Raw genomic sequence first — 17240 nt, forward strand, 5'->3', positions numbered from 1 at the left:
ACAAGTTTAAGTAGGCCTACGCCTCTATCGAGTAGAGCAAATATGCATTTCAATTAGGCATAGTTATCAGCGCAGATAATTTCATGCTACTATCGTTTGCCTTTCTCCCTCTCTCCCTGCTTGTCATACCATGCGCCGCAGCTGGGCTGTGCGGCTGGCTGCAGCAGAGCGCGCGCCTCTGCACTTGCTCAAAATAATGAATTAAAATAACTAAGACGTTGCCACCATACACGTGTGACTTCGACTTTAAGATTCAGAACTATGTGTAGACCTAGGCCTACTACATTTACCGACTATCTGACTTTCTGCCAATGACGAAGTTGTCCCTCTATCGCCCTTCATAGAAGAATTCTTTCATAACTCCTCGCTTGCGAATAGCACGTTTGCTAGCCAGAACCTTCACTCAAAGGCAACGCATGTCTAAAACGGCTTCAGGACATTAACTAATAAAAACGACGGATATTCAAGAACCTAAATATTACCAGGCAACGCAACTTACAACTTGGCAAACGCTGCCAGAAACGGCTAACCTTCTCTCATTTCGATAGCTGGTTCACCCATTATAGGCGATATGTTTTTTATTCAGACAACTTTACCGCGCTCCCAGAGCCAACATATAAGCCGATGGGGCTACGTATGGAGAGGCTCCCTTTACCGTCGCTGACATTTTTCAACAAAGTTTTGCGAAATCTGGTCGTCTTCCTGTTGTAGGCTTCAGTGCCTTTATCTACTGTCTGGGATACACCTTTCTGCTTCAAGATGGCTTTCCTTTCCTTTCCTTTCCTTTCCATTGTGCATGTGAAGTCCAACGCGGATATTATTTAACACTGCGCCTTTGTATTACAATCGGTGCATTAATCAGAGCAAAACGGGTGACTGACAGCTGATGGATAAAGCCCTGCACGCGTCTTTTAAAAAAGTGCTTGTGGTGACCATAGCGCTGAACACTGAAGCAGATGCGCGTCATGAGAGATATCTGCAGCTTTTTAAACAGTGCAATGAGGGAGGCAGAGAGAGAAAGTGGACAGCAAAATTTACTCCATCCTCGAAGTTGGAGAATGAATGTCGAGTGAAAGGGGGTGTATTCACAGCGGTTTACTCTCAAGTGGCCGCAATTGCGCATGTGTTGTTCTCGGTGCGGGGTCGCGACCCCCCACATTGAGAAAGGAGGTGGAGAATTTAAAAAATAGGCGATGACGGATTTTGTTCGACCCTGTCCGTCAAAATGACGGACTGTAAAAAAGTCTAGCGCAACCTCTGGTTGCAGTAGATATCAAGACTCATCAGACCAGGCAACATTTTTCCTATCTTCTAGTAGTGGAGTAGAGTACTTTATTGATCCCCAGGGGGAAATTCAGGAAAGTGTCGTTTTTGGTGAACCAGTCCAAAATCTTGCCTCATTTTCCTGTTCTTAGCTGACAGGAGAGGCACCAAATGTGTTTTTCTGCTGCTGTAACCCATTTGCCTCAAAATTAGCTTTTTTTGTGCTTTTCTTCTACTACCGGATCGTGATAAGCAACAAGTGGGCGCATCTTTGTCCGCCTGTCGTTTCATTAAGCTTACGTGCTGTTTGCCATGCCTGGTATTCATTCCTCTCGCTGCTGTGTTATTTGGACGTTTACCCCCCACTGTGTTTAATATCCTGTATCTGTAAGGCAACCATGGAGATGGAAGGAAAAACGGAAACAAGGTGGTCAGAAATCCAAAAAATAGATGCTATTTTATTTTAAACAGTTCAGTTTTAAATGTCCAAGTGCAAAAATATTCACGGTCCAAAAATCAAACAAAAAATATCCAACAAAAATGGCAAAAATAATATTCAGCCCAAAAGTGCAAAATGTCCATACAAAAAGTAATGCTAAGGAATGCTAATAAAAAATGCTAAGAGCTTTTAGCCCCGGTACAGCCCACAAAGTCCAGCAAAAATGTGTAGCATCAAAATCAGAGTTCAACTTACATTTTCAGACAGCCTCACATCAAGCCTCTGGTCCTTCCCCCTCTCTAACCCAAACACAGAATGAGGGCATCTTAAAAAGCGAAACCCCTTACTGTCTAATTGCACCAATCAGAGCCCCTAGACACCTCATTGGTTGTTTTACCCCAACAACAAATCACATTTCCCCACATAATATTTACAGAATGAAAATTGGCCAATAAAAAAACATACATTTTACCCCCACCAATGACATGTCATAATACAATAACCAAAAATACAAAGAAAGAAGTAAACGGCAAAAATAACAAACAATGTAGATTGCGAACTGCATGAGCGTTTGATTGACAGTTGCATCAAAAGAAAAGGTGTGCTCTCCCAGCGGAAGCGCTTTCGCTGTGGAAGAATGGAGGCGGAGCTGGTGTGTGCAGTGGACTGGTAGTGGACTGATGCTGAAAGTTTGTGCTGAGTGAATGAGTGGACTGGCGGGGAAACTGTGGTGCGTTGGGTAGTGGAACATGCTAGCGGGCGCCTCACTAGATGCTGTGGATGTTATGGAGGGACTGTTTTAACGGCACAGTGTGAAATATGAAATGCGCTGTATGAAATAACCTTGTGGTTAATGGCGTCGCCCGCGATGACCAAAACGGACCAAACTTCCCCCCTCCCCTAGTTCCAACCTTCTCCCCAACAAAACCAGACACAACAATGTCCATTTCCATGTTTCCCAAATCCAGAATCAGTATTGTATGCGTGTGCGTGTATGTGTGTGTGTCAACAAATGCGAGTGCTCCGTTTGCGCAACCGAGAGAGAGAGAGAGAGAGAGAGAGAGAGAGAGAGAGAGAGAGAGAGAGAGAGAGAGTCATTGTACGCGCTTGCAGTTGCAAATGCTGTCAGTGCGCATTCACAAACGGAGCGGTGAGGAGGGGAAGAGAATTCACATCCTCACACTCACTCTATTTTATTTGTCTGTTTTTCTGTGACTGGTCTGTTCCTTTGTTAATGCTGGTGTTTAGCAGCAGTGGGGAGGATTCAACGTTATCAATAATTGAAACTTGTTGCATTCATTTCGTGCTCACTTCTATTCTGTTCTGCCTGTCAATAAGTTTCCTCTCCTTCATCTCTCTCTCAATACAATATCACCCACTCTCTCTCACACACACACACACACACACACACACACACACACATACAGATGCACACGCATGCACACACACACACACACACACACACACACACACATCCCCAAACAACCCCCTAACTATTGCGGAGGACAAAAACATTGAACAAAAAGACTCCAATGACGCCAATGTGAAGCCTTTCCAACAGTAAACTTGACTCAACAAAGCGCTATGTTGACTCATCGTCTTGCAGCCTCAATCACAGACAGGGCTGATCTGGATACAAAAAAACGGCCCGGGCATTTTTGGTAGAGACCTGCCTCTCACACAGATGCCTGCTTATTTTTTTAACGTATTTTTTAGGGATTTTTACTAGGTCTTTATTCATGACAGGACAGTGAGATAGTCAATGATAAATATCCAAGGCACTCTTCTTCTTGGTTAAAAAGCTTTTAATAAATAGCTAGTTCATAGTGGAACGGTTAAAAATTGCCAACATGTTTCGGACGACAATGGCCTTCTTCAGGGTTGTAAAAACATTTCAAATCTCCCCCCACTTCCGTCCCTAAATGCATGTGGACGGCATCATCTTCTGGTGCGCGTCGCGCAGGTCTCCAGGCCGTGAACGCCTGTGAGGACAGTTAGATAAACAGGAAAGTAAGTGGGGAGACAGAGAGGGAAGGTTTGGCAAAGGGAGAGAGAGAGGGGGGGAAGGTTTGGCAAAGAGAGAGAGAGAGAAGGGAAGGTTTGGCAAAGAGAGAGAGAGAGAGGGAAGGTTTGGTAAAGAGAGAGAGAGAGAGGGAAGGTTTGGTAAAGAGAGAGAGAGAGGGGGAAGGTTTGGCAAAGAGAGAGAGAGAGGGGGAAGGTTTGGCAAAGAGAGAGAGAGAGAGGGAAGGTTTGGCAAAGAGAGAGAGAGAGGGGGAAGGTTTGGCAAAGAGAGAGAGAGAGGGGGAAGGTTTGGCAAAGAGAGAGAGAGAGAGAGAGGGAAGGTTTGGTAAAGAGAGAGAGAGAGGGGGAAGGTTTGGCAAAGAGAGAGAGAGAGAGGGAAGGTTTGGCAAAGAGAGAGAGAGAGAGGGGGAAGGTTTGGCAAAGAGAGAGAGAGAGGGAAGGTTTGGCAAAGAGAGAGAGAGAGAGAGGGAAGGTTTGGCAAAGAGAGAGAGAGAGGGAAGGTTTGGCAAAGAGAGAGAGAGAGAGGGGGAAGGTTTGGCAAAGAGAGAGAGAGAGGGGGAAGGTTTGGCAAAGAGAGAGAGAGAGGGAAGGTTTGGCAAAGAGAGAGAGAGAGAGGGAAGGTTTGGCAAAGAGAGAGAGAGAGAGAGAGAGAGGGAAGGTTTGGTAAAGAGAGAGAGAGAGGGGGAAGGTTTGGTAATGTTGGAACTGTATTTTATTCTTTATGAGAGCAAACCTGTTGCCTTGGCACAAATGTGCCCTTTCACATTCAAGAATTCCTGTTATAGGCTAAGCAAAAGATTACTGGACTGTGCGAGGACTTTATCTGTACCAGAACAATGGAATGCCCAAACACAACAGAGTTGCATCTCCACATGGCAGGCCAAGGACTGTGTGTTCGTTGCCTGATTATCATAGACTTGCAATCGAGATTCGATCTGCAGCGCCGCCGAAGGTGTTGCGTCACTAGGAGGGCGCAGCCTGGCTAGTGTGTTCGTGTGTTTGTGTGTGTGTGTGTGTGTGTGAATGAATTAATCTCTATCCGGGTACGCCCCCTTTTCCCTTTAGCGGATAGAGATAATTGTAATCAGGGACATTCCTACAATAAATATGGCTTGGAGATATTACAGCGGTTAGAACGAGTGGGGAAAAATGGTAGCTGACGGTTCTCCCCATCCGCTCTCCAAGCCGGCTTGAAACTTAATTAAGGATTCTCTGTGTCTTTCATTTCAGGTGTTTCATATTTACAAATGTTAAGGGTTTGAACCTAACATTTACTTGGTCCTTCAGAACCGGATCCCAAGATACCCGACGATTCCAGCACGCGAGGAGGGAACCAGGAAAGTCTGTGGCCACAGCACTAAGACCCGTTTCCGGGACTGGTCTCTCCCTCGCAGGCTGGGATCCGACGGTTGACGGGAATCTTGAAAAGACCAGAGAATCGTGAGTAGGCCTACATTTTTATTTTTATTTAAAAAGGATTGAATGAAAAGACGGTAAAATAAGAGAAGACAAAACCCTGACAATTCTAGACCCTATCAGGTAAAAAGGGAGGCCAGACTCCTCTGTGTTGTTGAACAAGTTAAAATCTGAAGACTACGTAAAGTAAAGTACGTAGTACGAGTACGAGAAACTAGTACGAGAAACTAGTTTAAATTCTGTGTTCTCTGCGTTGAGAGAAAGTGTGCGTGAAAGGATTCGTATTACCACTCGGTAATACGTTTCATACCAATACAACAAGGTCCAAATAGCGAGTCTTTGTGGAAGCCTGTATGCAAGAAGATTCCACCTGTGAGGTTGAAGTGAATCTTACCACAAACGATCGTTGATCGCTATCTTGTTGAAAAGTGTATCCAACAATAGAGGCACTGTAGGTGTTGTGACGTTGGACTAAATTCATAGAGACAAAATGGGGGGCAGTAACAGCAAAAGAAGTGAAAAGTTCCTTGATGAAATGCAATGCAAGGACTGGAAAATCGTGCATAGAGAAAATCCTAGTGCAGTAGCACCGCTGTGTTACTGGGTAAAAAAACTATGGGTTTAATGGAAAGTTGTCTACAACAAACCTAACATTTATGGCCTGGCCAGCAGGGCCAACAGGAACACTACAATGAACACCAAAACTATCACGGCCAACGTCGAGGCCAACACCAAAATTCCTGACTAGACCGAGAGCACCAGTATCGACCGTACGGGCATGGCCCCTCGGCCGATGACTGGTTTGATGATAATGAGGAAACGGACGGGGATGTGGAAGAGGTAGACGTCGTTCTAAACTTAGACGGATTGTTTTACCAAGAAAAAATTAGACCTGAAATTACCCTTCTGGTCCAAGGGACCCCCGTACGTTTCCTCTGTGACTCTGGTGCTAAAAAAAAAAAAAAAAAAGCAAATGACAGCCATTTGGATTACTCACTGAGCAGTTAATGTCTCAGATAGCCTACCATATAATAATAATAATAATAATAATAATAATAATAATAATAATAGTAATAATAATAATAATAATAATTGTATTTTATAACACTGTGTCATACAAGGCAAGTAATATGGATATCTGTTTGTCTGTCTGTGTGGGCCCTATTTGTTGTATGAATTGTCCTAGTGGGACACCCCACTGTGTGTGTGAGAAAGATTGTATATATGTCTGTGGAGTGTACGTGTGTATCTGTGGAGTGAGTGCCTAAATATGTCTGAGAGTGGAAGAATTTTTTTTGAGTGTTTAGTGAAGGTACTCTATTGTGTTCAGAGTTAGCTGGAGCTTGGGAGTGCACATGTTGAAACAACATTTTTAAAATAAGAATAAGCCTTTTATTTTATTCTACAATTCAACTTTGAGGTGTAGGATTTTGTCATGATTTTGTTTTTCCATACATTCTTACCCATTTATTTTTGATTAGGAGAAAACGGGGTTGTGTGGAGTTATGTTGTTTCTTTACTATTTTCAATTGAAAGTTAACATGTTAATGTTTAAGCCTTTAAGACACGGCATTATAAATTAGCTGTTACCAGAATGGCAATGACCAAGTCATAATGTATTACTAAAGGCCCCGTGCACTGTCATGGTAGTGTAGTGTAGTTGCAAAAGAGTTTGCTTTCATGATTTACAGTACCAAAATGTCTTTGTTTCTTCTAAAGAATAGATGAAGCTTTCTCCTTGTTCTTATTTTTTTTAAAAGAACAATGGGTTTGAGATCTTGAAATAACGCAGGCGTTATTTGATGGCCCAAAGGTGCTGTGAGTAAACCCAATTTGGACCTGGTCTGAGAGTTAGGTCACATGTGCTGAACGTTTCTAGAAATTTAGGTTGTCATTTTGTTTTGATTGACGTTTAACTATGACTTATTTCTTTGTTTTATTTCATCGAATTTCTTGCCTTATTATGTTCTATTTTGATGAGTTATTGATCAATGGATCATGGGTTTGGTTTAAAAAAAAAAAAAAAAACCCTAAAAGTTGGGTAGTAGTACTCAACTACATTTCCAATGCAATTATGATCTGGAACTTTATTTTAATGACAATGTTGACTCTGATAAACCAGCAAAAACTAGACTCTGAATACACAGAGGCGCTTGACAAAATCACCCCAGCAAAGATAACAGTGTCCTATGTGTAGATGTTTACATTAGCTCGGATAGATATTAAAAGGCTCAGAGGCTCTCTCTAAGTAGCCCAAGGTCTTCTGCAGGCAACCCTTATCAGACACAGCAGGCCCAACTATCAACATGCAAATTTCTGTGGCAGAGACAGAAAGACACTTAATATTGAAACCTCCAACAGTGTATGCTAAACCACCTGTTTGTCACTGAAAAGACAATAAGACCTAAAAAAAAAACTGAACACCGACCTAGATAAACAATACCAAAGCTTAAAGATATGTTAAATATCTATCATTGTCATTAGTTTAATACTGTAAGTGTGAACATTGCTTCACATGGTGTGTGATGAGACATGTCAATGTTCTCTATTTGCTTTTAAAAGTTTGAATTTGATGACGTTGGGATCCTTATATTTTCATTTGTTTGATTTATAAACAAAGAGACAGTTGTCTAACTCTGTCTTTTCATTTCAGTCGTCAACTTGCAATCAAAGTGAAAACTGATTGCCAATAAGGTTTTAGTTCCGTTACAAATGTTTTATGTAGCCGATACATGAAGTCAATAATTTTTTGCTCTGATTTGATTTCAAATTGATCTGGCTTGAGTGTACATGAAAGAAAGTTGTTTTCCCTATAATACTTTTTTTGTGTTCTTTGAGGAACAGGCCCAGTGTTATGGAAACGAGCTGAAACACAGCTGATGTGAATGGAAGGAACCTAGACAATACCAATGATCGCTAGCAGTGTTTCCCACAGAAATTTTGGAAACTATGGGGGCAGCTGGGGTTTATTTTGTGCGGGGGGGGGGGGGGGGGGGGGGGGGGGGCGTTGGTGTCTTCTCACACGGGCCTTTTTTTTGGGGGGGGGGGGGGGTATTCTTGCAGCGTAAATGCAAAACGGCAAAACAATGACTACAGTATGACATTGGCGCATGGAGAAACTGTAGGCCTGGGCCTATATTTCAGCCATTTATATTTTGAGAGATATAAGGCTACATAAGATTTTACCATGACTTGTATAATAGTAGTACATTGTCATTGTCAAAAAATGCAGTACAGTGAATAATTTCTGTTTACAACACAGTTTCATTCGTCCCTCATGCAGGGGTCTGGGAAACAATAATAAAACAAAATAGGAGCAGAGATAAGAATTTAAGAGCACTGTGAAATTGTTAACGCATAGACAAAAAGGGTCTTAGAGGGTAGGCTATGCCTTTTCCCCCACACATATCTGTAGGCGTACACATTCTACATGAGGGGTGCTGGTCACAGGGCCAGTTTTTTCCAAATTCCTCCCATTAAAAGGGCTGAACAACATATTACACATTTATGTCTATATTCACATTCATTACACATGAATTTCTATATGCAGCCCGATGTCTCCTCTGCTGTGTCAATGAAGGTCTGTCACCAAACTCATTACAACTGTAAAACAAAGCCTAGGGAGTGTTAGTAAACTCATCCCAACTGTCCCTTCTCTGAAGGTGTTTTATATTGCTCCCAAACCCAAGTAAACTACAACAACTTGACTAGGCTTTTGATCCCTGTCTTTCAAGCACTTGTGGTTCTCTCTATAGCAGGGGTGCCCAACCTTTTTTTAACCAAGATCTACTGTACTTTTGAAGCTGATGGTCTGCCGTGATCTACCAAGTCAAATTCAAGGACGTCAGTATGAAAATTTAAGACCACCATTTATTAATCACCATTATTATGAACAAAATGTTTTCAGTAGGCTACTATGGCCGTATCTTTTCAGTGTGTTTTTAAAGTGTGTTGAATAGCCTATCTTTACAAAGCAATGCAGCACTGATAGTATGCAGAGATAATTTCAGTCATACACAAGTCATAAACAACTGAAACAATTTCAAAATGATAAACATTTGGTATATAAAAGGCACATAGGCCCTATTTCTAAAATATGATGAAGCATTATCATGCCTTCAGTGGTATAGGCTACAAATTAAAAAGGGCTCAGAAATTCACCATTTGTTATGGGTAAATAGTAGGCTACTATGAGAGAGAGAGAGAGAGAGAGAGAGAGAGAGAGAGAGAGAGAGAGAGAGAGAGAGAGAGAGAGAGAGAGAGAGAGAGAGCAATGAGAGAACTCATTGGATTGGTTAACACCCCTGTTAAGTGTGACTTCTTCTATGAAGGTTTTTTTTTCAGCTCTCTGGGACAATAGCACAGCAAAGGCTTTCCATTGTGAGTTTGGCCAATCGTTTTGTCCACAACTGAAGCAAGAAACAGCACAAATTGAAGTGAATTCCATACATGTCAACAACTAACATTTCCCTTACACGCGGCACGCGATGTAAACGCAGTTAGCGATGATGCATGCGACTAGCGATTTGGACGAAGATCCTCGCATATCGGCGTGTCATAACGCATCGTTGCGCACATGTTCTGTTACTCACCCGATGTTACACGTGTGCACACATGAATCAACTGTAATACCCTTACGGTCACTTCCTACAAGTAAATGCTTTCCCCTCATTCTGTGTTACCGTGGGACTACTTATCCAACCAGAGTCTATAGGATGTATTTACTCCAGGAGGAAAATGCGAAGGAAATTCAAAATCGTAATTCAAATCGTTTTTAACAAAAACGGATATCGTTTAAAAAAAAAAAAAAAAAAAAAAAAAAAAATTAAAAAAAAAAAAATTTTTTTTTTTTTTTTTTTTTTTTTTTTTACATTTTCGTAAACTATGGCGGCCAAATTTAAACTATGGCGGGCCGCCATAGTTTCCTCAATGTATGGGAAACACTGGCTAGGTTCAGTGAATTTTGTTTTTAATTTGATGAGTTTCACAAGATTTTTCCAGAGTTTGTTTTGTTTCAATTGGGTAATAATTTTAGTTATAACACTTGATAAAATGACAACTGTTTATTTTTTTTTTTCTTTCTTTCAAACCATGAAAAGTTTGACCTAAAGTTAGACAAGGTCTTACCTTTATACCTTAGATAAAGGGTCTGTCCGGTTGTTTGTTTCATTTTTCTTTTAAAGTTGCGTATTTTACAATGGCAGTTGTGTTTTCTTTCTTTTTATCTCTTACATTTTGATTGGTTGATCTAGTGATCTGTATGTCTGGGTGATGACATTGAAACTTTGGAATGGTGTGAGAAAGTAGGGAGTAGTAATAAATGTCATTCATTTTAAATTGGTGGAGCCATGGGCTAAGCCATGTATCAACAGGAGGGATATTATTGGATTCTCAAATATTACTCATACTCAATTTTTTTTATTTTTACAAAATACATTTTTGAATGTACTGACATTATTGGCAGGAGTTGGGCTAGGCCCCTATATCACCATGACCTCATGACAAAAGGACAGTGAGGACTGCATGCCAATATATTTCAGTTCTGTTACAAAGTGATTTATGCAGGCCTAACTATCATGTAAAGACAGCCAATACTATGGGTATAGTCATTTTGTACGGCACGCTTAATGTTTCTTAATGTTTCTTCTACATTCTATATTGGATGAACTATGTGGTCAACACCACATTTTGTCAGTTTGCGTTTATCGCCTATTCTGTAAGGAACTGTAATGTAAACGTGAGCCACAATAGTCAGATACTGACCAGAGTAATTTTCTTTTTCATAATTTTGCTCTTGATAATTGTTGTTCCCCGGGAATGTAGAGCTATCTATTTTATTTTGATTATAGATTATGAGAGAATGGTTGGGCGGCTTTGGGTTTTGTTTTGTCTAAACTAACAAAACATTTTTTGTTTCTTCTCTATTATAATGCTCTCTAATCTGTTACAACTGCGCACCTCCTCCACACTAATGTCTGTGTGTGGATGAGTTGACTTCTGAGAGCTTATTATTATTTTTTTTTAAACAAATGTTTGAAAAAGCCTGCCTTGATGTAGGCTATGCGAGTGATTCTCTGATTCGGCTACACTTTTAAGTCCGTGGATTTGATTTGCCAATTCCACTAACTATTAAGATTAAGCTTGGCAATTTGTTTGTTTGGCACTATGTAAACATCTAGGTCATTTAGTTGGGAAAAATACTGATATTTGACTTTTTGCTTTTGCCAAAAGCGTAGGGGAATCGTAGAATCACTCATGCACCTATGAACTGGAGGGTGTTGGAAGATGTTTACTTCTCATCATTTACTGTGCTCAAAGTCTGTTTCGGAAATTACTTAAGTCTTATTGAGTCATGTGGATGGCACATGTCTCAAACAGGAGAGATATTTTAGGATTAATCAGTGCATTAAACAAATATGTGTATAGGGCACATGTTAAATGAAACCTTGTTCTGAAACTTCACCCCTTAACCTAACCTAAAACAAACATAAGAGAGCTACAATGTGGAATCAAATTGCATCAGGGTTTGAATCATTTGTATGTTGGTGGTGTACTATAAACAAAAATATGGACAGAATGAACAACATCCACTATAATGTGCAGGCGCTGGGCAACAAAACTGAATTCGGGTTCAGGGCCATCCATGAACAACTGAAGGCAACCTGCCTAATGGCATTCCAATCTCGTATTGCGGTTGATATGCTTTGGCCGATAGGAGTGTGTGCTCTATTTTTGGTTATCAATGTTGTTCCTTCATACCGAACAATACGGCAGCTGACGAAAGTGTCACCAGGGCGATAGAGGGACTGGGATCCCTCAACCAAAAAGAAAATGAAAGACCACTCCGGGGTCGATACTTCAGTGTGGGATGGTTCCTCTGACATGTTTGGCCAATACAAACAGTTGGCAGCGTCCATAATCATGTCTATTGCAATATTTGCGGCGATCCTCACGTTATGTGGATGTTGTTGTATTCTTTGTATTAGAGTGTTGTGCACCAGATTTAGTACCACTGCCATTGCACAAATGGAAGAAAAAATGTCAAACCTATATGCTCTTCTAACTAGACAGGATAGTGATGTCGATGACACTATGATGATGTTGTTGGTGGAGACCATGAGCCTCCACACCAATCTGACGAGACGAATCCCTCAACGTCCCTGATCTGTTCCCTGACCCAGGGGATTATATTATCATAGACTTGCAATCGAGATTCGATCTGCAGCGCCGCCGAAGGTGTTGCGTCACTAGGAGGGCGCAGCCTGGCTAGTGTGTTCGTGAGTTTGTGTGTGTGTGTGTGTGTGTGAATGAATTAATCTCTATCCGGGTACGCCCCCTTTTCCCTTTAGCGGATAGAGATAATTGTAATCAGGGACATTCCTACAATAAATATGGCTTGGAGATATTACAGCGGTTAGAACGAGTGGGGAAAAATGGTAGCTGACGGTTCTCCCCATCCGCTCTCCAAGCCGGCTTGAAACTTAATTAAGGATTCTCTGTGTCTTTCATTTCAGGTGTTTCATATTTACAAATGTTAAGGGTTTGAACCTAACAGGTAAAGAGAGAGGGAGAGGGGGAAGGTTTGGCAAAGAGAGAGAGAGAGAGAGAGGGAAGGTTTGGCGAAGAGAGAGAGGGAAGGTTTGGCAAAGAGAGAGAGAGAGAGGGAAGGTTTGGCAAAGAGAGAGAGAGAGGGGGAAGGTTTGGCAAAGAGAGAGAGGGGGGGGGAGGTTTGGCAAAGAGAGAGAGAGAGAGAGGGAAGGTTTGGTAAAGAGAGAGAGAGAGAGGGAAGGTTTGGCAAAGAGAGAGAGAGAGGGGGAAGGTTTGGCAAATAGAGAGAGAGAAAGGGAAGGTTTGGCAAAGAGAGAGAGAGAGGGAAGGTTTGGCAAAGAGAGAGAGAGAGAGAGGGAAGGTTTGGCAAAGAGAGAGAGAGAGAGGGAAGGTTTGGCAAAGAGAGAGAGAGAGAGGGGGAAGGTTTGGCAAAGAGAGAGAGAGAGAGGGAAGGTTTGGCAAAGAGAGAGAGAGAGAGGGAAGGTTTGGTAAAGAGAGAGAGAGAGAGGGGGAAGGTTTGGCAAAGAGAGAGAGAGAGAGAGAGAGAGAGAGAGAGAGAGAGAAGGTTTGATAAAGAGAGAGAGAGAGGGGGAAGGTTTGGCAAAGAGAGAGAGAGAGGGGGAAGGTTTGGCAAAGAGAGAGAGAGAGAGAGAGGGAAGGTTTGGCGAAGAGAGAGAGAGAGGGGGGAAGGTTTGGCGAAGAGAGAGAGAGAGAGGGAAGGTTTGGCAAAGAGAGAGAGAGAGAGGGGGAAGGTTTGGCAAAGAGAGAGAGAGAGAGGGGGAAGGTTTGGCAAAGAGAGAGAGAGAGAGGGAAGGTTTGGCAAAGAGAGAGAGAGAGGGGGAAGGTTTGGCAACAGACCCGGGCCGGACTCGAACCTGGTTCGCCGGAGTAGCAGTGCAGTGCCCTGCCATTTGAGACACGGCAGGACCATCTGCCTGCTTTCCTACATCTACATTTAAAGGGGTATGCCACTATTTTGGGGCTTAATACAGTTAACATAGTTGGCCAGGGTTTATAAAGGTGGTTAAGTGTCTTATTTTTCATGTTAAGCGAAGAGGGAATATGTCGCTAAGCTAGTGAAAGTCAATGCAGCAAGACAACGCTTAACATGAAAAAAAAGATACTTAACCACCTTTATAAACCCTGGCCAACGATTTCAATCATATTCAGCCCCAAAATAGTGGCATACCCCTTTAAGATACACCAATGGAGTGCCCCATCTACATTGAGGGCTGACCTTTGAGGAAAATAAAACAAACAAGCAAACAAAACCAAAAAAATATTATAAACAAAATAAACAAAATAAAACAAAGGCCTTGGCCCCTAAGGCCTGCCGGCCCACCGGGAAAATGCCCTGTATGCCAGATTACCAGTCAAGCCCCCCCTGAAAATGCCCTGTATGCCAGATAACAAGTCCAGCCCTTAAATCAGCCCCTGAGAACTGTTGGCCCACCGGGAAAATGCCCCGAATGCCAGATAACAAGTCCAGCCCTTAATCACAGAACTGTAGAAGTGAAGAACACTTCAGCCTTGCCTTGTCGTTTGTCCTTGAGTGTAACTCTGTAGAAGAGTCCGTTCTGTCCCAAGTTCCCGAAGTTCAGAGAGTGCTACTTACTGATAAAGTACATAGAGAAGAGAATAACAAAAAATGTATTCATCTCCGAATGCCATTGTGTGCAATTGCATGCGTTGCTGTGCCCATCATCTCCACAATTGCCAAGACAACATCATGGTCAATTACCAGAGACGTCAAAAAGTAAAAGTAAAAGTTGAAAAAAAAGGAAAGTGGTGAAAAATATTGAAAAGTTACTTGAATAGAGAAAAAACTTTTCTTCACCATGGCACTCCATAACGTAGCTTATAGTTAAAAATGTCTTTATTATTATGACATGTCCATTAAGGACTTTAAAATTGCCCACGCGTAGCGGCAGTTGGGTCTTCAGGGCGTGAAAAATATTGATTTATGTTGTTCACTAGGAGGAAGAAAAGACTTGAACTAAATGTAGAGTTCTGTTAGACCAGGGTTTCTCAGCCCAGCCGAGGCTCAATCAGCTAGATACTCGACTGCTACACCTGCGACCCAAGGTCATTCGATTCCGACCCAAGGTCATTTGACAAACCCTCCCCGTCTCTCTCAACTTCACTATCCTATCATAATAAAGCAGAGCTGCAAACTCGTCAAAGAAAAAAAGGTGACAGTCTCCAACGGACCGCCCCCCCAAGCCCATCTCAGAGGCAACTTGAGCAACGCAAGTAAAAGATATGAGGCAGATAGTTTATTTCACCTGATTCTCTTGCTCTTCAAAGCACTTTGAACTACCATTATCTATTAACTATAGTATAAGGGAAAGTCCTATAGAAGATATTTATTTGTTTAGAAATCATAACACGCTGATAGGTCAGCCCGAGACTGTTGCAAGCCAACAGAGAAATGTGTACCCGCAAACAAACTCAGGAACCCCCCCCCCAAAAAAACCTCTCTGGTTCTAAGCTTACATGATTCACGTGAATGACCTAATTGGCCAGGAAAAAGGTGACTGTCACCAAAAGGAGACGAGTTTGCAGGTATGATAAAGGCAGAAAAAGCCCGGATAATACTTTTAAAAAGACCGGTGCTTCTCAAGCAGGACATGGCAGCACTCTGGGGTCCTTTTGCGACCTCCTCAGGGGTTGCCGCGGAAACGTGGCTGACACTAAGCTAATTTTCTTCTTGGAGCAGGCGTCACTCTTAATTATTTAAGTCTCTGAGGGTGCTGGCCCAAATCTCAAATTCAATGTTTCAAGAAGGAGGCCGCACCTTGCATAGTAGTGTTTTTTATTGCAACACTAAGCTTTAAAAAAAAAGCACTTTAAATAAATAAATGAATGCATCAGGGAATCTTTCTTTTAGCTTTATCGTGTAGTTAAGTAGCCTAGAATAGAAATGCATATTGGGCATGTTCAATCAACTCCACATTTGTTTCTTTTATACAAACAGCACAAGATAATTTGCTTCCTTTTAAAGAGTCCGACAATAAACTTTAACTACTACACAAGCAGCAACATGATGAAACCCTGATGAAACAGACGATTATGTAAAGAGCTTGCCATAGATATCGCTCTTCTTTCAAACTCATGAACATACTCATACACACACACACGCACGCACACACGCACGCACACACGCACGCACGCACGCACACAAACACACACACACACACACACACACAACTTGCATAATTGAAAATGGGAAGAGTAATAAGCCATGTAGGCACAGAGCATAATCACCACGGAAACGCAATTCAATTTCATTATGTCTCTCCTGTGCAAAATGGAGAGCAAGATTTAGATGCATTGATGTAACCACAATGTAATGCTCTCTCTCTCTCTCTGTATCACTCTCTCTCCCTCTCTCTCTCTCTCTCTCTCTCTCTCTCTCTCTCTCTGTCTATCTTTCTCTCTCTTTCGCACTCACGCTCTCCCTTTCACACAAACACACACACATACTCAATCACGATCTCCCTTTCTCTCTTTCTCTCTTTCTCTCTCTCTCTGTCTCACACACACACACACACACACACACACACACACACACACACACACACACACACACACACACACAGACACCCACAGATACACACACACACACACTACACAAACACAAAGCACACTACAAAAACACAAAACACGACCCCACAACACTTCTAGGTCTGTCTGCAGCCCAGTCATCCACTATTCAAGCCAGTGAGGGAGCTGAACTGTGCTTGCACTTGCACTTTTAATGGGATATGTTGGCCGCCTGCTAAGCTTGCAAGGCTAGACTCCCCTCCCACTGCCACCTGCCTACTGTAAGGTCACTTACTCAGGACCTCCACTGTAATCACAATGTCACTTTCAATGGCACCAGGCTATTAGTGGCACTGGATGCAAGGGGATTCCCCCAGCACTTTATTGCTAAGGCGGCCGCCTCCACAAGAAACACCTAAGCTTACCCTACCACCTTGACTTGGCCTAAGGCCCGACCGATATATCAGCCCCAACGATATATCAGGCCGATATTTAGCATTTTTGGGATATCGGTATCGGCCATACTTTCAATAAATTTAATTCCACAGATAAGTTTGTATAACTTTCACCACCAATTTTGCAGCCGTTTCGTTGTGAATGCATCTTCTGTTCTGCTCTCCCCACTTTGAATCCATGAGAGTTCATTATTATAACAAAATATATGTATAATAATAATGTATATTTCATTACATTTTATGATGAACAATATTTCTATATCGGTTGCACATATCGGTTATCGGCCTCCCATTTCCATAAATATCAGTATCGGTATCGGCCCTGAAAAAAACATATCCTGCAATGCGGCTGACCCGGGTTAATATTCTATTAAATAAAGTTGAAAAAGACCACAAAAAAAAAGAAATAGTCCTATCGTCATATTCTAACCAGGGGTGCGTTTCTCGACCACATCAATGCTAACTCAGTTAGCAACTAACTTGGTTGCAATGTCATTTCCCATTGGAAACCTAGTAAGGTGCTGACTGGTTAGCAACGATGCTTTCAAGAA

At 42.0% G+C, this 17240-nt stretch overlaps 1 protein-coding gene across 1 annotated transcript in view; it reads right to left on the bottom strand.

Annotated features, from left to right (window-relative positions):
* LOC134437441 (multiple PDZ domain protein) overlaps positions 1-17240 on the bottom strand; it is a 285829-nt gene that overhangs the window by 255319 nt on the left and 13270 nt on the right. The gene's annotated exons all lie outside the window — the stretch shown is intronic.

This window comes from Engraulis encrasicolus, chromosome 21 (genome assembly GCF_034702125.1).
Source record: "Engraulis encrasicolus isolate BLACKSEA-1 chromosome 21, IST_EnEncr_1.0, whole genome shotgun sequence".
In the NCBI taxonomy this organism is placed as follows: domain Eukaryota; kingdom Metazoa; phylum Chordata; class Actinopteri; order Clupeiformes; family Engraulidae; genus Engraulis; species Engraulis encrasicolus.